Here is a 24,647-nt window from a genome sequence, read left to right as displayed (position 1 = left end):
AAATGTTCCCTCCTTCCCCTTCCTCTTCCACCATGATTGTAAGTTTCCTCAGGGCTCCCCAGTCATGCAGAACTGTGAATCAATTATGCCTCTTTTCCTTATAAATTACCCAGTCTCAGGTAGTTTTTTTTGTTGTTTTGTTTTGAGATGGCTCTGTCACCCAGGCTGGAATTCAACGGCACAATCTTGGCCCACTGCAACCTCTCTGCCTTCCAGGTTCAAGCAATTCTCCCACCTCAGCCTCCTGAGTAGCTGGGATTATAGGCACCCACCTTCATGCCTGGGTAATTTTCATATTTTAGTAGAGATGGGATTTCCCCATGTTGGCCAGGCTGGTCTTGAACTCCTGATCTTAGATGCTCTGCCCACCTCACTCTCCCAAAGTGCTGGGATTACAAGACTGAGCTACTGCACCCAGCCTCAGGTAGTTCTTTACAGTAGTATGAGAACAGACTAATAAAGCTCTTTATAGTAGTGTGAGAACAGACTAATACAGAACAGACTAATGGCATCCAGTGTTCAACCACTTTACTCTGAAGGAAAGTGATTGAATGTCAACCACTTTATTCTGAAGGAGAAGTTCAACCACTTCCCCTTCAGAGTAAAGTGGTTGAACACTGGATGTGATGAGACTTCTCAAATAGAGGGAGGAAGTTTATATGTTTTATTATGTTGGGGGAAAACCTAAGAGATTCTCGATTCTGAAACTTTTAGATCTCAGTTTACATTGCAACAGAAAGCATTGGCTTTTTTTTCCCACTTAATTTTATTTAAAACAAAGAAAATACTTTTCATATTGTTTTTATTTTCTTTCCAGCACTTGGGGCTCAAAACTGTGTTGTCACTATAAACGTCAACATTTGGTTAATGGTATACAGAGGTAGGCACATGGTCATGCAATATCAATATATCCCAAATTAACCAAAGTGTGTTTATTGATATATGTAATGAAGGCCTTTGCAATTTGATCCATAGAGCATAGGATGTTCTTAGTCCATTTCAAAGCTCTAGGTGTTTACAGATTATTTCTTTAGATTATTTTCAGAAGCAAGTTTTGTTTCCATGGTATGAGTGAGCACTTTGGCTTATGGGTAAGTTAGAAATAATTGTTATTTTTTAATACGTACTTCATGGTAAAATTTCTTAGAAATACAATAACAAGTAAAAACCAAGTTTAGGCCATTGGTACTATCTAGTTTCTAAAATTTTGTTTATTTTCATTTGTAAGAAGTCATTTACTTAAGGCCCAATTAACATAAATGAAATCATCATAGTTTATGTTTCAGGAATACCAAGAGATTGGTGCTGTTGTATTTATTGTGTAAAAGGCTAACCAGATTTTTCTTTGGAACCTCCTGGAGCTCTTCAATGCTCTTTGACCTAATGATATCTATGTTTTATGACTAAAAAGTGAGAATAATCATTTACATACTTCACATAATGAGTAAAGACACTTTGTTTTATAAACCTATATTCTTTCTTACTATAATGAGAATGTTACATATCACGCATTTGTATGAATGATATTTCTTAAAGCAATAGATGTTATTATAAACTAAATAAATGTACAAACTATTGTAGGCATCTGTAAATTGTGTTGTAGGTATAAACTTGGTGGAGTCTCTTAATCAGCAGATTATGTTGTGAATACATTTGTACATTGTTAAAATATATTTAAGATGTTTTGCTGATTTTAATAAGCTTCTTTATTGAATGATAAATTTGAAGGTGCAAAATGTTATGTTTACCTACATATTTATATAAAAGTGTATTGTGTACAAAGCAAAAAAAGAAATATTAATAGCTGAAGAAATATAATTCAAAGTAAAACATACCAGCAGTTGAAAGAGGAATATTTCTTCTCATGAAAATAGCAATTGGCTTGGAAGGTATGAGCCATAACATTTCATGCCTCCAAAACATCACAGTTTGGAATACAGGACTCAGAAACGATGCAATCGTGTCAGGAAGATCGCAGATCTGTGCTTGGAGCAGCAAGGTGCCTTCCCAAGGAAGAAACTGTCAAGGCGTTCTCAAGGAACTCCAGTCTTTCAATGAAGATCTGCTAAAACATAGATGCTTTTTGAGTAAAAATTGTTTGTGGCAATCACGAGCAGAATTCACTTTCAACTTTAGGTTGACTTGGTGCAGCATGGATAAAATCGGAGGGCCTCAGAATGCTTCTACTCATAGCAGACAGTGAGGTGGAGTTGGCATAACATGGGAGACAGGAAAGAGGAGAAAGAGAGAAGAGGGAGCTCCTAGGCTCTTTTAAACAATCAGAACTTGTAGGTACTAATAGACCAAGACAGCACGAAGTCATTCATGATGACTCCACCCTGTGACCCCACCTCCAACATAGGGGATGAAATTTGACATTGAGATTTGTAGGGGAAAAATATCCAAACTATATCATAGGCTTAAACAAAGACGAAGGAACTTTTTTTCCTTTTTTTTTTTTGCTTAAAACCAGGATTGGGGTTAATTTGTATTGAGGAGGCAACAGTGAATCTCAACAAGGCTGGGGAATTGGGTAGGCAGGAATCCAGAAGGCAGAATAACTCTGGAGAATCTGGACTGGAGTTTGTGGCTTATGGACAGTCCAAGACAATGGAGGAGAGGGTTCCTGATGTGTTTAAATTTGGAGTGTTTCCCACATCCTAGGGAGGTGTCGTGAGCCACTCCCCAGAGCCCCATCCCATGGCCTCTGTTCAGGACCATGAATGAAGACTCTGCTCTAGAGCATCGGGACTCTGCAAAGGAGCAACAGGAGCTTGTGGGCAGGGAGATGTCCCGGGACGGGGGGCATTTGGAGCTGAGTCCGGGGAGGCTTCTCACCAGCGCCTTCTCATGGGACCCCTTTAAGGAAGGAAAGAGGCAGCAGAGACTGGGGATCCCTTGTGGCCGGGGAGCAGGGAAGGAGCTGTGGGTAACATGTCTATATTTAATCATCTGCTTATCATTTAAGAAACATTTCCTGGGAGCCTGGTGTATTCGCAGTGCTGATCTCCTTCTGGGATGCCTGTTGCAAGTGGACAGGCAGCTCTGAGATAGGACTCTGCCAGCTCAGCCCTCCTTCCCAGTCCTGATGCCCCTTCCCTCATTGCTTCCACTCAGGCACACAGAGGATCAGAATGGGTACAGCCCTAGGAGCTGCCCATCTGCGGTTTCTCAACATGACTCTATAGCGGGGATTCCTTTGGGTCCATGGAGCTCAGCATCAAATAATCTAGAGATGGCCTGCAAGGGACCACCCACTCAGTTGCCCATGGTTCAGGCCCCCCGTCCTGCCTCCTCATGGAACCCCTGGGGTGCTGTAAAAACCTGTGAACGCCCTTGCTATAGCTCACCTCCTTAAGCACTCACACACTTCCTGGAGGTTGGGTCCTTCTGAGGGGGTTCTCTGAGACCCTGGAGGATGCCGAGGGAGCTCTGTCACCTTCTCTAAACTCCACTGACCCTGATGCTGCATATGTTGGCTGGGTTCTTCTTTTGGCCTTGCCCTTCCGGGACAGCCCTTGCTCAGGCCTGCATCCCCCACCCTTACAGTCAGGCCTTCTGCTTCCAATGGACATAGATGACAGAGACACAAACCACCAGCAGCACCTTGGGGCCCAGGAGGAGCGCTATGAAGGATGGAGCTGTAGGAGCCAGTGCCAGGCCTGGAAATCAGGAGACAGGAAAAGTTATGAGGGGGCTACCCAGGAGGCCATTCCATAGAATCCCACTTACCCCATCTGAGGCTACCTGGGACTGTCAATGCTCTAAAGCTTTTGAAATTGCATCCTGCCTGGGCTGCCCCTCTGCCAAGGCAGAAGCCAGGGAAAGAGGTTCCTCATTCCCTTACCCTGTCCCAGGCTGCCAGGCTGTCCTCCTGGAGGGAAGAGGTGGAGAGAATATGTACTCAGGTATTTATACGTGTGGCACCTGCGTTCCTCACTTAATCCTCACAGGGCAGTGGGGCAGGGATTATTATTACATTCTGAAGGGGAAATTGAAGCTCAGAGAATTTAGGGAGGGTCACAAGGTTACTCATATCCAAACCTAGGGAAGCCCATCATTATGTCCGTTAGGATGATTCCTGAGACTGTATCCTTTTGAACAAGACAAGTCCATCCTCCCAGCGTCATAGGAACAATTATGAAAGGGCAAGCAGGTGGCAAGACGATAACTGAGTACCCCCAGCTTGCTGAGAGGTAGTTGATTTTCTCTTTTTTCTCTTTCCCCTTCTCCCCTGCTCCTGGTTTCCTACTTAGCCCTTCAGAAATGCAAATACAACTTTCACCTTTCCCTCACCAGACATTCCCAGCAGGGCAACTTTTTCTGTGTGCTCCAAGACAGATCTTTCCTGAAGGGGTGACACACTGGAAATGTCACCTCCTCGGGTATCCTCCTGACTTTGATCCACCAGGAGGGCATATGGAAAGGATGCCAGCTTGGCTACTTTTACAACTTACTTCTGCACAGGATGGTGCCAACTCAACTGTCTGGTAGCTAAGTCACCAGGCTAGCAGAGGGCCGCCTTGCCTTGCTCCCGTCCCCATCACCTCATAAAAGTATCTGCTCTCTGCTTCAAAGGGGAAGCGGCACATTTAAAGGCAGGACACTTTGTGCCCCTTCCCCAAGCAGGCTTCGGAATAAATTCACGTTCTTTGTATCAGACCTGGTTCCCATTGATTGGATTCTACATGCAGCAAGCAGCTAACATGCTTTTCAGTTACTTGAGGATAGCTTCAGAGAGAGCTGCAGGCCGCCCTGCTTAATTCCAAGGTTGGGGGATAACCCCATGTTCTCAAGACCTGAGGAAGCCCTAGAGGGGCTGGACCTAATGAACTGTGCTGGCTAGAAAACACCCTGGCATGACTCTCATGCTTGGGAGGGCCTCAGACATCAAGCTTACCTCAACCCCAGAGCAGGTGCCATCTGAAATCTCTCTGTTGGACAGACAGTCCGATCTGAGGAAGCACACATTTGGATTCTTTGCATTTTTACTATGAGAAATTTTTTCTTTCTTTTTTTTTTTTTTTTTTTTTTTTTTTTTTTTTTTTTGCTGTTTAAAGCAAACAAACGAAGATGATATATTTACTTTCGTTTTCATATATGTTTTCTGGGAAATAAAATGGTGCTGGTGGGTCCTTAAGGAAGGTATGGAGATCTCAGCATCTGTGGCTGGAATGGTGGAGGCCAGCAGTTCCCAGCTGGGTGGCTCTCTGGGACTTGGTCTCCCTTCAGGAGAGTTACATTCTCCAAGTTCACCCCTCCTTCTAGGGGGCAGACCATAAGAAAGATTGGCTGAATTGAAGACAGAATGGCCATGCCTCTCTCCTCAATTAAAAAAAACTCTGAGGGAGCCTCTTGGCCCTTGGCTCCTGTGTAGAAGCAGCTGGGTCTTTGTCCTGTCTGCGCTGCGGCTCAGCACCTCCGTGGTCCTGCATTTGTGCCTCCCTCCCTCAGGCATGTAGACCCTGACAACACTCTAGGGTGCTTCCTGCATTCCTGTATCCACCTCCAGTTGTCCTCCTAGCAAAACCGACAATGGAAATGGTCTGAAAAGCAGACTCTAAAATGCAAGTTTGGAACCTGACCACTCACTTACCAGCTGACAATGAAGACCCCAGGGCTGGTAGTGAGTGGAGCTGGGGTGGCCCTGAGTTGCAGCTACGGTGCAACTAGTAAAACTTTCACTAGCAGTGAAGTGGGAAGGAAATTCTTTGGCATCAGGCATTTGAAGCTGAATTGGGAAATGGTACTTATGAGGACTCAGGTGTTTGATGGTTGTTGCTGGGCATCAGTTCTTCGGGGAAAGACAATGAGAAGCTAAGAGTAACTGATCACAAGTTAAGGCTCAGTGTGAAAACCAGAGGACTTCTTGGCAGCAGTATAGATTGTTACCTCAAGGAGCCAGAGGGCGGAAAGAATAGAAGACTGGGCTAGGCATCAGTATAAGAGAAGCAGAAGCGCAGAGGTGGCTGAATCTCAGCTTCGAAGGACTGCTGTGCTAGGAGAGGCCCCTGATGGGGAAGTTGTGGGACCCTGAGATGTGGAAGGGAATGTTTGGGTCAAAGCAGTTACAAATCATCAGCCGTCTTCTGGGTTTCTGGGGACAGCTGCAGCAGCATAACTGATTATCTCTATAACTAACCTCCCAAACCAAAAGACAAAGTAAAAAAGAAAAAGTAAATTTTGCATAAACCTGGCTCTGAGTATTACTTGAACAAAGAATGCTAAACTGCAAAATGACTGTGGGTCAAATGACAATAATCACCACACCCTGGTGTGTAGTCTCACTAGGCTGCCACGCTGCTGGTGCAGCACATCACATAAGGCATCTTGCACATTGCCTACCAGCCTAGACAACCTAAATTGCATTTCCAGCCATAGCAGATGAGCAAGAATGTTACGTCCAGCACACTGGAAGCACCCAAAAATGGCAGCCCTCGTTGGAGCTCCAGTGGGTGGATGGAAGTCTAAGAAGTAAATGCAACTTCAGACAGATGGTGCAGATTCATCTCTTCCTGCTCCTCCTTGAGAAATACAACTAGGAACTCTAGAAATATCATGAGAAGCAGGCATAGGAGGACTTCCAAGGTGAAAAAGGAAGGCAGACTGACTAGGGACCTGAGGACTCAGGAACAGCCCTGAGGCCAGGCACCTGGGACACCCACCCGCTAATATGAGCCCCCAGCCATAGAATGTGCCAAAAAAAAATGACACAGAAAAGAGAAAAAGTCTCAATTCAATAATAAAAATGCTCACTTCAAGAAACTACAAGAAGGAGAGCAAAATAAACCTGAAGCAAGCTGGAGATCAGAATTAGTAAAAAAGAGAAGACAGCGGAAAATAAATGAAAACATAAAAACAATACAACAGAACAGTTGATCCTTTGAAAGGAAAGAAAATGGGAAAAAATTATAGCAAGGCTGATAAAGAAGAAAAAAGAAATGGCACATTTTAAAATATCAGGATGAAACAAAGGCAATCACTATAGACCCTGCAGACACCAAAGGATCATAAGAGATATTATGAACAACTCCACACCTGACAACATAGATAAAATGGACCAAAAACTCTTTGAAAAGCACAAGTTACCAGAACTCACCCAACATGAAAAGAATAAAGTGAATATCCCTAAACTATTTTAGGACAGTGAATTCACAATTTTAAAACATCCAAAAATTTTCTCGAGCTACAGATGTGTCTTAGAAAAATATTATCAAATGTTTAGAGATAAATTAAAACCAAATTTGGTACACAGAAAAATGGTTTTAGAGGAATTTGGGAAAATTCAAATGTATGCTCCATTTTAGATGATGTGAGAGAATTATTTTGACAGTTTTATGAAATCTAATGGTATAAAAATTTTAAATTTCATTAAGTTTATGATGATATTGGTTTTATAAAAAATGTCTTCAATTATCAGGTCACTCAATTGTGGACTCCTCTTGCGACTGCATGTGCAGGCATGACTGAGTGAGCAGTGGACATGACTATGCACCTTTCATTCGTCTCTGATGACAGGGCACATTGTTTGTCCTCAGGGCCATCCCAGGGAGAGGCTGCTGCCTAGAGGTCTCATCCTTTTCCTTCTTTTCCTCTTATCAACCAGAAAAAAAACTGAAGACATAGCTTTCAGAGGCAATATCCCAAAATAGGAAAATAAAAAGGATGAAAGGAGAGATGTGCTGATTTTGGCACCCACAAAGCTAAGATGGAAATGAAAAGAAAAGTTCATTACCACTTATGTACTGAGCAGGTGTTAGGTTTAGAGACCATAGTGCTATCCTTAGATTACAGCAGGAAAAACCAAAAGGTAATTAAATAAATTCTGGGTACATATGTATTGTAATATAAATTGCACAAAAACCTTTTTAATCTGAGGAATGTGATGCTCCTTTCAATTACCAGGCCCAGAGAGGCACTGGCATGAGAAAGCAGTCATGTCCCGCTTCCCTCCTTCAGTTAAGTCATCATCTCTTGAGGCTGCTTGCCATGTGGACTCTAGACTGACTGATACAAATTAATGTAACAATGCCGTATGTTGAAACCATAAGTCATACTCTATAGCTAAATAATATATAAAGGTTACTCATCAGTGTTATTTTTGTAAAGCAATGAGAATTCCTGATGAAAACTTTTGTAATCATCCCCTCCCCTGGTTTGTCCTTTTTCCTTAAAAGCTCAAGCATGTTCTTTATTCTCTAAAGTGAGTTGGAGGTGTTTCCTAGGTTACAGTCTTCAAATTTGGCCCAAATAGACCCTCTACTTATATTAATTTTACCTAGGTTTCTTCTTTTAGGTAGACATATCTGTTACAGTCAGCAGGATTCAGAGGGGCCTCTCAACCCTGAACATGCTGCCTTCCCTCTTGGGCTCAGCATGAATGCACTGTGTTCCTCAGACTCCAGTGGTTTCACAGGGTTCAAAAGGGTGAGTCCCAAATTCAGATCTCCCTTTCTTTTTTGCCTTTATTTGGGCTGTTCTCTCCAACCATCTGTTTTTAGAATGGAAATAAGCCTAACCTACTGAATGGAGATTTTGATTCTGGTTTCAGGAATAAAACAAAAGGTAACTGTCTCCAACTGTGACCACCTATTTCATAGCAGGTGGTCCAGGTCACAGCATTGGCAGTCTGGCATAAGTAGTTTCATTTTTTTTTTGCATAAAATTACATAACATGCTATTAAAATTGTAGCTGCTTCCTACTGCATGTAATTCAGACTTGTGCTTTCATTTGTGACCAACTCCTGTTTGCTCAATACCAAAAAGAACATGAGGATGAGTTCAATCCTGCCAAAGATAATTGCATGAACAGTTGTTACATACAAGAGAGGGATTCATGACTCACTGGTGACACTTTGTGGATTGATGCTCATAAAGCAACATATTTTGATCTGAAATTCTAAAATTTGGGAAACTGCTGGACAAAACTGAGCTTTCCTTTAAGGGGCAACTATCCTTAGAAAGAGCAGCTGTTTATGTATAATATATATTGTATTAGTCTGTTCTCATACTGCTATAAAAAATACCCGAGACCGGGTAATTTACAAAAAAAAAAAAAAGAGGTGTAGTCAGCCGGGGGTGGTGGCTCACATCTGTAATCCCAGCACTTTGGGAGGCTGAGGCAGGTGGATCACCTGAGATCAGGAGTTCCAGATCAGCCTGACCAACATGGTGAAACCTTGTCTCTACTAAAAATACAAAATTAGCTGGGTGTGCTGTGGTGGCAAGCGCCTGTAATCCCAGGTATGTGGAGGCTGAGGCAGGCGAATTTCTTGAACCTGAGAGGTGGAGGTTGCAGTGAGCCAAGATTGTGCCATTGCACTCCAGCCTGGGCGAAAAGAGCAAAACTCAAAAAAAAAAAGAAAGAAAGGGGCCGGGCGCGGTGGCTCAAGCCTGTAATCCCAGCACTTTGGGAGGCCGAGGCGGATGGATCACGAGGTCAAGAGATCAAGACCATCCTGGTCAACATGGTAAAACCCCGTCTCTACTAAAAATACAAAAAATTAGCTGGGCATGGTGGTGCGTGCCTGTAATCCCAGCTACTCAGGAGGCTGAGGCAGGAGAATTGCCTGAACCCGGGAGGCGGAGGTTGCAGGGAGCCGAGATCGCGCCATTGCACTCCAGCCTGGGTAACAAGAGCGAAACTCCGTCTCAAAAAAAAAAAGAAAAAGAAAGAAAGAAAGAGAAAGAAAGAAAGAAAAGGAAGAAATATTTGAAATAATAATGGGTAATAAAATAATAATGGATAAGAATTTTTCCCCAAGTTATTGTCAGACACCAAACCACAGATCCAGGAAGCTCTGAGAACACAAACCAGGATAAATACCAAAAACAAACAAACAAACAAGAAAACAAAAAAGCACACACACATACATTGTGGCCGGGCGCGGTGGCTCACGCCTGTAATCCCAGCACTTTGGGAGGCCGAGGTGGGCGGATCACGAGGTCAGGAAATCAAGACCATCCTGACCAACATGGCGAAACCCCGTCTCTACTAAAAACACAAAAATTAGCCAGGTTTGGTGACACACACCTGTGGTCCCAGCTACTCGGTAGACTGAGGCGGAAGAATCGCCTGAACCCGGGAGGCAGAAGTTGCAGTGAGCCAAGATTGCGACACTGCACTCCAGCCTGGGGTACAGAGCAAGACTTCGTCTCAAAAAAAAAAAATAAAGCTCATCGTAGTTAAACTTCAGAAAATTTAAGCTAAAGACAAAAAAAATCCTCAAAGGTAAGAATTTCATATTATTTCTTCTCAGAAACCATGCAAACAAAAAGAGAATGATGTGAAATAGCATGAAAGAAAAAAGCCATCGGCCTCAAGTTCTGTATCTCAAGAAATTATCCTTAAAAAGTGAAAGAGAAATAAAGACTTTCTCAGAAAATGAGGGAATTACCAGTAAACCTGCCATGCAAGAAATTTAAAGAAGTTCTTTAAAGAGGTTTAAAGAAGTTCTTTAGTCTGGGGATGGTACTCATGCTTGTAATCCCAGTGCTTTGGAAGGCCAAGGTAGCAGAATTGCTTGAGGTTTGAGGCCAGGAATCGATACCAACCTGGGCAATGTAGTAAGACTCCATTCTCTACAAAAATAAAGTAAAAAATAAAATAACTGTGTGTGGTGGCACATGCCTGTAGTCCTAGCTACTCAATAGGCTGAGGAGGGAGCTTGATCCCAGGAGTTTGAGGTTACAGTGAGCTATGATCTGCACTCCAACCTGAATGACTTTGTCTCTAAGGAATACAAGAAAAGAAGTACAGGTATTGATCGACTTACGACCTATGCAACTTACGACCATTCGACTTTACGACCACAATCGCTAGCCATGACTGCTCTGCGTCTGGCAGCGCAAACCAGCCCAGCTGGGCCTACAACAGTGCCGACCAGGTTCCAGCAGCACTACCATCTCCGTGCATATGGCTTACTCAACTTAAGACCAAATCGTGTTACCACCAGTCTGTCAGAACCAATCGTGGTCGTAAGTCGAGCACTAGCTGTATGGGATTTTGACGTGCTCTTGCGAGATTCGGGACTTTTCCTAAGTCGGTGCTTACCAAGGAGAAAGCCATGTTCAGTTCGAGTGCCAAGATCGTGAAGCCCAATGGCGAGAAGCCAGGCGAGTTCGAGTCTGGCATCTCCCAGGCTCTTCTGGAGCTGGAGATGAATTCAGACCTCAAGGCTCAGCTCAGAGAGCTGAATATTACGGCAGCCAAGGAAATTGAAGTTGGTGGTAACCGGAAAGCTATCATAATCTTTGTTCCTGTTCCTCAACTAAAATCTTTCCAGAAAATCCAAGTGTCTAGTACGCGAATTGGAGAAAAAGGTCAGTGCGAAGCACGTTGTTTTTATCGCTCAGAGGAGAATTCTACCTAAGCCAACTTGAAAAAGCCGTACAAAAAATAAGCAAAATTGTCCCAGGAGCCGTACACTGACAGCTGTGCACGATGCAGTCCTTGAGGACCTGGTCTTCCCAAGCGAAATTGTGGGCAAGAGAATCCGCATGAAACTGGATGACAGCCGGCTCATAAAGGTTCATTTGGACAAAACACAGCAGAACAATGTGGAACACAAGGTTGAATCTTTTTCTGGTGTCTATAAGAAGCTCACGAGGGCAAGGATGTTAATTTGAATTCCCAGAGTTTCAATTGTAAACAGAATGACTAAATAAAAAATATATTCACATTAAAAAAACAAAAAAAGAAAGAAAGAAAAGAAGTACTTCATGGAGAAGGAAAATAATACAGACCAGAAACTCAAATCTACATAAAGAAAGAACACTGGAGAATAAGTGAAACTAAAATAAAAATTTTTATTTTTAATTGATCTAACAGAAAGCAGTTAGTTTAAAGTAATAATAATAATAATGCATTCAATTATATATATACACACAAATATGTGTTTTTTGTGTATATATATATATGCTTATATATAAGTGAAATGAATTAAAGCAATTATATAAGAGATGGGGAGAGGATTGGGAATATTTGATTATAAGGTGCTTGTACTACCCATGAAGTGGCATAGTGTTATTTGAAAGTGAACTTGCATTAGTTGTAAATGAATGTTACAAACTCCAGGGCAACTACTTAAAAAGCTTTTTTAAAAAGTATAATTTATAGGCTAAGAAAGGAGAAAAATGAAATCTACAAAAGACTCAACTGAAACCATAAATGACAGAAATAGGATAGAAAGCAAAGGTAGAAATAAATAACAAAGGCAAAAAACAGAAAGCAGTAACAACTGTGGTAGATATTAATCAAACTAAGTCAATAATCATCTTAAAACCCCAATTGCCTAAATATTTCAATTAAAAGACATGGATTTGAATAGTGGATCATAAAACAAGGCCTAACTTTCTGTTGTTTACAAGAAACCCACTTTAACTATAGAGGCACATATAGATTAAAAGTAAAGGGATGGAGTAGAACATTCTATGTTAAAACTAATCAAAAATAAAGCAGGAGGAATAACATCAATTTCAGACAGAGCAGACTTCAGAGTAAGGAGAGAGAGACATTACATCATGATAAAAGAGTCAATTCTCCAAAAAGACATAACAATCCTTAACGTGCATACACCTGACAACAGAGCATCAAAATACACGAGGCAAAAATATATAGAACTGCAGAAGAAATAGATTAATCCAATATTATAGTTGGAGACTTTAGCACCCTTCTATCAGAATCAGATGGCTTCAGCAAGCAGAAAATCTGTAAGAACATAGTTGAACTCAGCAGCACTATTAATCAACTGGATACAACTGACACCTATGGAGTACTGCATTCAGCAACAGCAGAATACACATTCTTCTTGATTTTGCATGAAATATTCACCAAGATAGACCATATTTGTATAAAATAAATTTATACAAATGTATATCTCTGTAAAAACATGTTTATATAAATGTACAAATTTATATTTATATTTTTATAAATATGTAAATTTATATTCATATAAAAACAAAAATATTTTCAGCTAAAAACAAGAAATATAGAGAAAATTCACAAAACCAAAAGTTGGTTCTTTTAAAAAAAAATCAATGAAATTGATAAACCTGTAGCTGGGCTAAGAGAAAAAGAAAACATGAACTACTAGTATTAGAAATGAAAGAGGTGATATCGCTATAGAGTTCATGAACAATAAAAGTATAAGAAAGGAATTTTATGAACACCCTATGTCCACAAAATTGATAATTTATATCAAATAGACCAATTCTTTGAAAGACACAATCTATCAAAACTCACATAAGAAGAAATAGACAATTTGAATAAGCCTCTTTCTATTAAAGAAATTGAATCAATAATTAATGACCTCCCACAACAGAAAGCATCAGGCCTAGGTGGGTTTACTAGTGAATTCTACCAAATATTTAATGAAGAAATCATGCCAATTATTTACACTCACTTCGAGCACATAGAAGCAGAGGAAATGCTTCCTAACTCATTTCATGAGGCCATTATTAACCTAATACAAAAACCAGACAGATGTCGCAAGAAATGGTAATTACAGGCCCATATCTCTTGGGAACATAGATGCAAAAATTGTCAAAAAATATTAGCGAATTGAATCCAACAATGTATAAAAAGAATTATACATGATGACCAGTTGAGATTTATCCCAGGCATTCAAAGCTGGTTCAACATTTAAAAATCAAAAAGCTAAAGAAAAATTATATAACCATATCAAAAGATGCAGAAAAAAAATCTGGCAAAACATAACACACATTCCTGATACAAACTCTCAGCAAACTAGAAATAGAGATCAACTTCCTCAACTTGATAAAGAACAAAACTTACGAAAAAACCTATAGCTAACATCATATTTAATAGTGAGAACCCTGAAGCTTTCTTCTAGGATCTTAAACAAGGCAAAGATGGCTCCTTTCATCATTCCTTTTCAAAATTGTACTGGAAGTCCACGCTAATTCGATAAGGCAAGAAAAGGAAATTAAAGGAATACATATTGGGAAGGAGGAAAAAATAAAACTGTCTTTGTTCACAGATGACATGATTGTCTATGTAAAAAATCTAAAATAATTGACAACAACAACAAAAACTCCTAGAAATATTAAGTAATTGTAGTAAGGTTGCACTCTACAAAGTTAATATACAAAAGTCAATCCATTTCCTATAAACCTGCAATGACTGAACAAGTGGAATTTGAAATTAAAAACACGTTACTGGGCCGGGCGCAGTGGCTCAAGCCTGTAATCCCAGCACTTTGGGAGGCCGAGGCGGGTGGATCACGAGGTCAAGAGCTCGAGACCATCCTGGTCAACATGGTGAAACCCCGTCTCTACTAAAAATACAAAAATTAGCTGGGCATGGTGGCACGTGCCTGTAATCCCAGCTACTCAGGAGGCTGAGGCAGGAGAATTGCCTGAACCCAGGAGGCGGAGGTTGCGGTGAGCTGAGATCGCGCCATTGCACTCCAGCCTGGGTAACAAGAGCGAAACTCTGTCTCAAAAAAAAAAAAAAAAAACACGTTACTATTTACATTAGCATACCCCAAAAGGAAATACTTAAGTATAAATCTAATGAAATATGTGCATGATCTATTTGTGGAAAACCATAACATTTTGATGAAATATATTAAAAAATAAGTAAATAAATGAAGAGGTATTTTCTATTCATAGATAAGAAAACTCAATATTGTCAAGATGTCAGTTCTCCCAACCTCATGTATAGAGTCAGCACAATCCCAGTCAAAATTCAAGGAGGTTATTTTGTGGATATCACTATAAGATTTCAAAGTTTAGGTGAAAAGGCAAAAGGCACAGAATGGTCAACTCAATAATGAAGGAGAAGAAAAAGGATTGACACTACCAACTTCAAGACTTACTGTAAAACAGCAGTAATTAAGACAGTGTGCTATTAGTGAAGAAATAGACAGATCAAAGGAACAGAATGAATAGCCCAGAAATAGATCCACATAAATAAAGTCAGCTGATCTTTGACAAAGAAGCAAAGGCAATACAAGGGAGAAAAGGTAGACTTTTCAAAAATGATGCTGGGGTAACTGAATATTCACATGCAAAAAAAATGAATTTAGATACAGATCCTTCACTAAAATGGATCATATTCCTAACTATAACACACAAAACTATAAAATTCCTGGAAGATAGCATTCGAGAAAACCTAGATGACCCTAAGTGTGGCAATGACTTTTTAGATACAATACCAAAGGCACAATCCATGAAAGTAAAACTTAATAAGATGAATTTATTACAATTAAAGACTGCGCTGCAAAAGATGATGTCAAGATAATGAAAACATAAGCCACAGACTGGGAGGAAATATTTGCAAAAGACAAATATGATTTAAAAAACTGTTTTTCTAGAATATACAAAAATCTCTTTAAAAAAAAAACCTCTAAAAATATATGAAAACAAACAACCTGATTGAAAAATGGGCAAAAGATCTGAAGAGACACCTTACCAGAGAAGACAGTATGCAGGTTGGCAAGTAAGCACATAAAAAGATGTTCAATATCATAAGTCATTTGGGAACTGCAAGTTAAAACAACAGTGAGATACCGCTACACATCTATTAGAATGGCCAAAGTTCAAAACGTTGACAACAGCAAATGCTGGTGAGGATGTGGAGCAACAGGAATTCTCATTCATTGCTCATGGGAATGCAAAATGGAACATCCACTTTGAAAGGTAGTTTGGCAGTTTCTTACAAAACCAAACACACTGTAACCATACAATCCAGCAGCTGTGTTCCTTGCTATTTATCCAGATGAGTTGTAGGCTTATTTCTACATAAAAACTTTCACAGCCGGATGCGGTGGCTCACGCCTGTAATCCCAGTACTTTGGGAGGCCGAGGCGGATGGATGACGAGGTCAAGAGATCGAGACCATCCTGGTCAACATGGTGAAACCCCGTCTCTACTAAAAATACAAAAAATCAGCTGGGCATGGTGGCGCGTGCCTGTAATCCCAGCTACTCAGGAGGCTGAGGCAGGAGAATTGCCTGAACCCAGGAGGCGGAGGTTGCGGTGAGCCGAGATCGCGCCATTGCACTCCAGCCTGGGTACCAAGAGTGAAACTCTGTCTCAAAAAAAAAAAAAAAAAACTTTCACATGGATGTTTATAGCAGCTTTATTCATCATTTCCAAAACTTGGAAGCAATCGAGATGTCCTCCGGTAGGTGAGTGGATAAACATGCTTCATCCAGACAATGGAATGTATACAGCACTAAAAAATGAGCTATCCAGACATGGAAAGACATAGAGGAAGCTTAAATGCATATTACTGAATTAAAGAAGCCTCTCTGAAAAGGCTAAATACTGTATGATGTCAACTATGTGACATTCTAGGAAAGGCAAACCTATGGAGACAGGAAAAAGGTGAATTGTTGCCAAGGGTTGGAAGAAAAGAGGCTGGACTAGGTGGAGCACAGGGATTTTTAGGATGGTGAAACTATTCTGTCTAATACGGCATTGATGGATGCATGTCATTATACATCCGTAGAGTATACAACACCAGGGGATATATGGGAACTCCCTGTACTTTCTGTTCAATTTTACTATGAACCTAAAACTTCTCTAAAAAGCAGTTTAGTAGTTTTGTTTCTTTTTTTAAGTCCTTCTAGTAACCAGGCATGATGGCATGCACCTGCAGTCCCAGCTACCAGGGAGGCTGAGGTGGGAGGATCACTTGAGCTCAGGAGTTCGAGGACAGCATGAGCAATACAGCAAGACCTTTGAAAAAACAACGTCTCAGAACTTCCAGAGCCCGGTGTCGCCCACCACAAGAGGTGAGTGCCGGGTGGGGAGACTTCTGTTCAGCATCTTGGTCCCATGATGTTGCCCACTCTGGAGGAGGCGGCTTCTTGGTTTCTCAAGGCCCCTGGGAGTCCGAGCCTGGGCAGGAGGCTGACAGTGGCTTGGGGATCTGGAGGGCAGGGGTGGTCTGTGGGGCAGCCCTGGGACTCCCTCCCTCCCCCGCTGTGGCTGCTCTGGGATGTGAGGACCAGGGATGTGGGCCGCTGTTGGGAGGTATGGCCCTGTGTGATCCAACCAGAGGAGAGGACAGCCCCCCTCCCCCGTTCACCCAGGCTGTTACCCCATTGAGCACCGATTAAGTGCAGTGCTATTCTGGGTTCCTGGGATGCCACTGAGTGAGACAGATGCACAAACTCTCATCCCAGGGGGGAAAAGTCAATGTTAATCAGGTCTGATCCTCCCTCTGCCAGGCGCCTAATAACCTCATTGTTTCCAGATGAAAGATCAACAGTGTTCTTCCCATGCAGGAGGCCTGGCATGGCCTGGCACCTTGCAGCACACTCCCCTCAGCCCTGCTACAGCCTGTTCGGCCTTTACTTCTCCAACATGTGGCTTCTTGGGTAAAGACGCCCTCTTTGGTCTGGTTAATTCCTCTCCTTATGATTTCTTTGATTAGGGCAATCCTTGCTGGTTTCCGTGGTACAATTTACCTCTCCATGGTTTTTTTGGACTACCACATACTCGCTCCTAGCACTTAGCACAGGTGTAACCTTACAGCTATTTGAATGCAAATTACATGAGAACAAGGACTTTCCCCCCAATTTCTAGTACCAACCACACTGGTTGGCACAGAGTATGGTTCAATAAACGTTTGCTGGCTGAGAGGCAGATGTGTTTGTAATTATCATGTGAGATACCTGATGTAAGAAAAGGGAATAGCTACCTGGCAGATGTGACTTAATTTGCATCCTCCAGGCTATGGCTTTTAAGATGTCAATCTTCAGGGTGTGCAAAGCAGAAGGATCCCTTGAAGCCAGGAGCTCAAGCCCAGTCTAGGCAAAAGAGTGAGACTCTGTTTCTCCAAAAACATATAAAGTTTAGCAGGGCATGCTGGCATGCCCCTGTAGTCCCAGCTACTTGGCAGACTGAGGTGGGAGGATCCTTGAGCCTAGGAGTGTGAGGCTGTAGCGAGCTATGATCATGCCACTGCATTCCAGCCTGAAAGACAGAATGACACCTGATTTTTACACAATTGGAGACTGAAATATAATCTGTAATCAGTTTTTCATTTACTGCATTTGAATATTTGCCTTTGTTGCAAAATATTCCACAATATACTTCTTAATGTTTAGCTTATTTTTTTCCAATTTATACCAAATTGTTGGATATAAAGTTTGTATCTTTTTGATATTAGACATAACTCTGTAGTGAGTGTTTATGAGCTGAAATCTCAGATAAACTCAAGTTGAGATTTTTAAAAATTGGTTTTAAAATTTGGATACTTAAACAGTATATATGTACACGATAAGAAAAAGAATTACCTAAAATTGTATCGTTAAAAAAATCTCCCTTGGCTGGGTGCAGTGGCTCACGCCTGTAATCCTGACACTTTGGGAGGCCAAGGCAGTCAGGAGTTTGAGACAAGCCTGGCCAACATGGTGAAACCCCGGTCTCTACTAAAAATACAAAAATTAGCTGGGCGTGGTGGCACACACCTGTAATCCCAGCTTCTCAAGAGGCTGAGGCAGGAGAATTGCTTGAACCTGGGAGGTGGAGTCTGCAGTGAGCCAAGATCACATCACTACACTCCAGCCTGGGCAACAGTGAGACTCCGTCTCAAAAAAATAAAATAAATAAAATCTTTCTCTTTACTTAGACCCTCAGCCCCAGTCTCTAGAGGTGACCACTGGTAAGTTTTCTAAGCGACAGCAAATCATATGCCCTGTTCTGAACCTGGCATCTGATACTTAACAGTACAGATAGAAACATTCTTAGTCAGGTATTTTCCTGAAGGAAAAGTTGCAGCAGTTTACACTCCCACCAGCAGATATGGGAATCTGGTTCCCTGTACTTTCTCCTGCTTGAGGAATTATCACTTTTTAAGTTCTCGATTTGCTGGGTAGAAAATTACATTTTATTTTTTTAATTTGCCATTATTTACTAGAGACTAAGAAGCTTTTTATATGCTTATTGGGTCTTAATGGGTGAATTGATTACTTGCTATGATTTGGTGTCCACTACAAAACTCATGTTGAAATTTGATCCCTGATATGGTTTGGCCGTGTCCCCACACAAATCTCACCTCTAATTATAATAATCCCCACATGTCAAGGGTGGGGCCAGGTGAATCCTAAGGCCAGTTTCCGCATACTGTTCTTGTGGTAGTGAAGAGGTCTAATGAGATCTGACAGTTTTATAAATGAGAGTTCCCCATGCACAGCTCTTACCTGCCGCCCGTAAGACATGATTTTGTGCCTCCTTTGCCTTCTGCCATGATTGTGAGGCCCCCCCCACTCATGAGGAACTGTGAGTCCATTAAACCTCCTTTCCTTTATAAATTTCCCAGTCTCGGGTATGTCTTTATTAGCAGTGTAAGAACAGACTAATACAATCCCCAATATTGGAGATATAGCCTAACAGAAGGTGTTTGGATCATGAGGGCAGAACCCTCATGAATATATTAATAGTGGGTGGACATAGTGAGTGATTTCTTATTCTTTTAGCTCCTAAGAGAGCTGCTGGTTAAAAACAGCCTAGCATCTACCCTGTTCTCTCTCTCTTGCTTCCTCTCTTGCCATGTGATCTCTGCACACACCAGCCCCTCTTCACCTTCTGCCATGAGTGGAAGCAGCCTGGGGCCCTCACCAGATGCAGATGCCTAGCCTTGAACTTTCCAGCCATCAGTCATGAGCAAAATAAACCTTTTCTTCTTTTTAAATTAAAAAAAAAAAAAAGAAAAAGCCTCTCTAGTGATATAAAGTGACAAAACATAAAATTGAATCAAATGCAAAGTGTGTTGTGGACCCCTGATGTTTTTGCCAGTAGAGGAAATGGGTTTAGTTAAACAAGGATGTGGTTTTGGAGGGGTCATTTGGAAAGGGAGGAGAAATGATGGGAGGAGAAAACGATGATCAGATCTCTGTAGGAGGGACAGTCACACAGATTTTAACGCCTTTTAACATGGGAGGTCACCATTCCCATCTACTCCTGATGTAGGCAGAGAAATGGGGAGAGACAGAGGAGAGATGTCCGGAACAGGAGGGAGTGGCCAGGAGTCGGGCAAGTCAGTTGGCCCCTCCTGGGCTCAGTTCTATACCCTGGAAACCAGAAGTAGCAATATTAAATAAGATAAAGTGTTTGTCATGCAATGATACTGAATAAATAGTACTAATTGTCATATCTGATGCTTGGCAAACAACAGGAAATTGCTAAGTGCTGAATGAACCTCACTTTATGTTGTCAGTCACTGACCTCTTTCCCTGGCTTTTCCAGGTGCTGTGGACCTACTGACACCTCTTCTTTTCTGGTATTGTAGAACTTCTCTTGCCTTTCCAAGGCCAACCCCGCCCTCTGGGGTTCCTTTGGTCCCTCCCACTTGTCAGTCCACAGAGCTGGCATCCTCATCATCAGCTATGGGTAAGCCTATGCCTTGGTTTCACTGGTACAGTCTCAGGTGGTACCTGTTGTCCTCACGTTTTGTTTGTTTGGGTATTTGTCCTTTGTGTTGTTGTTTTAACAAAGCATTATTGTCAATAGCTGTGTTAAATCAAGCTGGGGTGGATGTGGTGAACCTCCACTTTGTACCTGCAGCTTCTGCTGGGTTCTCACCTTACAGGTTGTGAGATATATACATAGTGAGCAAAGTGCTTTTTTTCGCACTTGATCACAGGGTAACTAACCCCTCCTTTTCGAGAACAGCATGAGGAGCACTCAGTGATAAAGTGCAGTCTCATGCCAGCAGCCTAGAAAAAGCTTGATTAGATGGAAATCAGAAGACACAGATTGCCAATCACAAGAAGCATCAGCATCTACTTCAAAAGTTAATAGCTACATTAAGAAGATGGTGCTAAAAGATAATTATTAAAATGAGGGCTACAAAAGGTGAGCCTACATATTACTCTATGAAGCATGACTTCATTTAGATCAAAAGACTGTTCTTCTAAGTTAATTATACTCATTACTTTCTCCAAGTTTTTTTATGCACACATGAAAAGCGAAGCAGTGATTGTTAATGTGTTGGCTCCATTACGAGAAGTCAACAGTTAAATGATGCCATCACAAAATTCAAACAGAAAATCATGATTTAATTTTTTCCATTTAATTCATGAAATCAAAAGTCTTTTGGAAATTCACTCATTTGTAGTTGAAGCATTTGACATTATTGTGATTAATATTGAATTCAGTTGACAAGTGCAACGCTGAAGGTAAAATTACTTATGCTGGGAAAAATAATGTTCTTACTAAATTAAGAAATCTGTGACTAGAAACGTACTTGGACATGGTCGTTGCGTGTGCCTAATTCATAACCGCATCCAAATAAGATACACCACTCCACCATTTGAAATAGGTGCAGTTGTCATAACTTACAAAGATTTTATACAGATAGATTAACCAACCTAAAAAAGTTTATGACAAAGCTGAACACAAAAGGATGTTTCCTAATGACAAACATGTTCTTTGTCCCCTTTTCCAATTACAAAACAACTTCACATTTTATGTTACAAAATATGGTCGTTTGCTGAAAACATTAAGCCTAACGTATTTTGATACAAACTCTGAACAAAACGCCACCCCTGCTACTACCCTGCACAATGATTATGTGTAATGAATAGCTTATCATCCTGTACAAAAGATTTTTATTCATGAGAACTGATGCTGCTTAAAAACATTGATTACTTCCAAATTCCCCAGGAGAGGTCTTACATATAGGCAATGTATAGGGTACTTATTAATTTGGTGAAGTATACACTTAAAATTACATCCAAGAAAAGAAGTTTGAGAAAGAGAAATTAAAATGCGCTTGTGCATTTTTTTTCTTGCAACTAGTGTTAAATTCAGCTTTCTTTACTGATAGAATGCAAAACAAGACACCCAAGAAGAACCCCACTGTTGTTAAGTTATGAATTGCTGTATGTAAGAAACCATTTCTTTGAAGGAAAATGCACTTAGTTTTAACTTAGTGTCACACCATGTATAACCTAAAGTTAGAAAAGTCACTTATTTGAAGGCACAATTCTGTTCCAGAAATATATACATGTACAAATCAAAATCATATTCAAGTCAAAATCATATACCAGACCTCACCTGGCAAGAAAAATGAGTTCACTGGTCTATCCTGTGGTTCCAGAGCCTCTGTCACTGTCACAGCCAGGCCTCTATGAGCAGCGTCCAGTTCTACAGGACAGAATGTTCTATTTCTTTCTTTCCTCTTGCTTTCTCTTTCTCTCTTCTTTCTCTTTCTTTCTTTGTCTTTCTCTTTCCTTTTCTTCTCTCTTTCCTTTTTCCCTCCCTCCCTTCCTTCCTGCCTTTTTTCTTTTCTTTCTTTCTTTTTCTTTCTTTCTCTTTCTCTCTTTCTTTTCTTCTCTGCCTCCCTTCCTTCCTTCCTTTTTTTCCTTCCTTCCTCTCTCCCTCCCTCTCTCTCTTTTTTCTTCCTTTCTTTTCTTTCTCTTTTTCTTTCCCTTCTTTCCTTCCTTCCTTCCTTTTTTCCTTCCTTCCTACCTACCTTCCTACCTTCCTTCATTCCTTCCCTTCTTTCCTTTCTTTCCTCCCTTTCTCCCTCCCTCCCTCCTTCCCTCCCTCCCTTCCTTTCTGTTATATTCACCATGGGAAAAGATTCTGCAGCCTCCTCAGGGCTTCCTTCATTTTATCTGAAAGGGCAAATGACTTCCCTTTCTAAAGTAGCATCAGCAACCATTCTTTTGTGGTATGAGAAACAGGAATTGAAGACCCAGCAGAAAGCAGAAGTCAGCTGCTACAGACGGCCTTGGCATAGCTTAAGCTAAAGGCTTTGAACAAGAATGAAACAAAACCCATAAGCCCTCATGTCAGAAGGAGATAGATTTCTAAAAAAAAAAAAAAAAAAAAAGAAAAAGGGCAACTTTCCCTTCATCTGCTTAAGGAAGAAAAAAAAAGAGTGTGTGGGGGCAGTGACTGGCTTCCTCAAGCCAGTAAAAGACAAGGAAGGTACATAAAATACTCCATGGTATTACTTTACTTCAAAATAGTAGTTTTCCTCGGGCCACTGGAAAATGTTTGATAGTAATCTATAAATGTATACATTTTTAAAAAGTCTAGGTCTAAGGTAATTACTAATCTCTGTGTGTGTGCCTATAAAGAGAAACAATTATTATGACAAAAGAAGATGCTAGAGAAGGAAAATGGAAAAACTTGAGTGGAAATGAACACACAACTGCTCCCCATTCTGGTCTCATGATTCTAAGCAGCCTTTTCCCTGAAAGCCTTCCAAATTAGTTTTGCCTGGGCTAGATGTTATGTCTCCTAATTTTTTTTCTTTTATCAATCATCAAGAACATAATGTTGAGTTCAAATGATAATCCAACCTGGAATCTGATTTGCTTTTATTCCATTCTTACTTGCAAAAATCATAAACTAAGCTTTATTTCCCCCTTCACTGGGATATTTGTAACGACATGGATCAGACTCCTTGACGTGACTGGGATGTAGCCAGACCTCATAGAAAGTTGTGTTGGCTGACGGAGACTGTCAGTATTTCTAGGAAGGTTGTGTGCAATGAGATAGAACTTCTACAAACGAACTGTCTCAACACTGGAGGAAGTGCAGCCGCCCCCAGTGCAGCCCTGCCTCTTTCTTTGCTCTGCTGCCTTCAGCCATTGGAACTACAGCTTCTAGTACAAGCCCTTTTACCCTCCCAAATGCTTGGCATAAATGTCAAGATCTCTGAAGTGTTGTCTGAACGTTCTTTTGCTTGGCTTCAGGTGCTTCCCCCTCACTCCTGACCCTGAGGATGGGCTGGGGGGGAATTGCTACAGCCCCTAATGACTCCTTCCAAAGATCTTTCCTTTCCCTGCTTCTCTGTACTTTTCAACTATTTATGTAGGTTGGAGGTGGGTGGTTGCTAACACAGGCATGACTTGGTTTTGCAGCTTCTTCCCGTGTTCTGCTTAGGTGGTCTAGTATCCTGGAGGTAATCACCATGGGCTCTGCTCTCCTTGACCTTCTCAACGTGTGGAGACAATAGAAGTACTTTCATCTAACAAAATTTCATTATTCACATAGAAACTTACCTTCTTGAGGAAATATTCAAGAAACGAGACTCCTGTCCCTAGAAATACGTGTGCCACCTTCCTGTATGCGTGTCTGAAGGTCCTCAGTATTCTTACCTCTTGAGATGGAGAAGACCTTTATTATTCATTCACAATCCTGTGGGAAGTGCAGGGAGCCCTTCTTTTAGAAAATATGCTGTTTATCTAAAGGTGGAGGTTTGAAGAATAGAGATTTTTAAGTATCACACTCAGAAACATAAGTGTTATGAGAGATAACAGAGTTTCCAATTACAGCCTTAAAACTCAACATATTCAAAATTAAACTTCTGATCTCCCCATCCACCGGTGCTCCATGTGCTGATTTTTCTAACACACTTGATGGCAATGTATTATTCCAGTCTCTTAGGCCCCAAATCTTGAAGACATCCATGACTTCTCTTTCTCTCTCTCTCACTCTACAGATTAGCAAATCCTATGAGCTCTATATTAAAAATATATCCAGGGAAATTCAGCTTCTGCTTAGGATGATAAAATTCAGAAAGAGTGTCATCTTCACTCTGACTACAAAAATGGATATACAAGAATATACAAGGAACTCAAATTAACAACCAAAAACAAATAACCCAGTTTTAAAGTAGGCAAATGATCTAATTAGACATTTCTCAAAAGAAG

At 41.0% G+C, this 24,647-nt stretch overlaps 1 long non-coding RNA gene and 1 pseudogene across 2 annotated transcripts; one reads left to right on the top strand and one right to left on the bottom strand.

Annotated features, from left to right (window-relative positions):
• Positions 1-785: 785 nt before the first annotated feature.
• Positions 786-24,647, bottom strand: LOC116563023. 2 transcript variants are annotated; one of them, XR_004274170.1, is made up of 4 exons: positions 22,553-24,647; positions 21,224-22,125; positions 3,548-3,662; positions 786-2,062 (listed from the first exon to the last, which is right to left on the bottom strand). It is a non-coding gene; the product is annotated as an uncharacterized LOC116563023 (long non-coding RNA). The 2 variants fall into 2 exon arrangements; XR_004274169.1 differs by lacking the exon at positions 21,224-22,125 and having other exon boundaries at positions 22,553-23,710; positions 24,093-24,647.
• Positions 11,006-11,672, top strand: LOC116563022 (annotated as a pseudogene).

This window comes from Sapajus apella, unplaced genomic scaffold (genome assembly GCF_009761245.1).
Source record: "Sapajus apella isolate SASKATOON/1434 unplaced genomic scaffold, GSC_monkey_1.0 scaffold33, whole genome shotgun sequence".
Classification (NCBI taxonomy): Eukaryota; Metazoa; Chordata; class Mammalia; order Primates; family Cebidae; genus Sapajus; species Sapajus apella.
The sequence above is the reverse complement of the archived record's forward strand: the minus strand, read 5'-3'. Positions and strand labels throughout refer to the sequence as shown.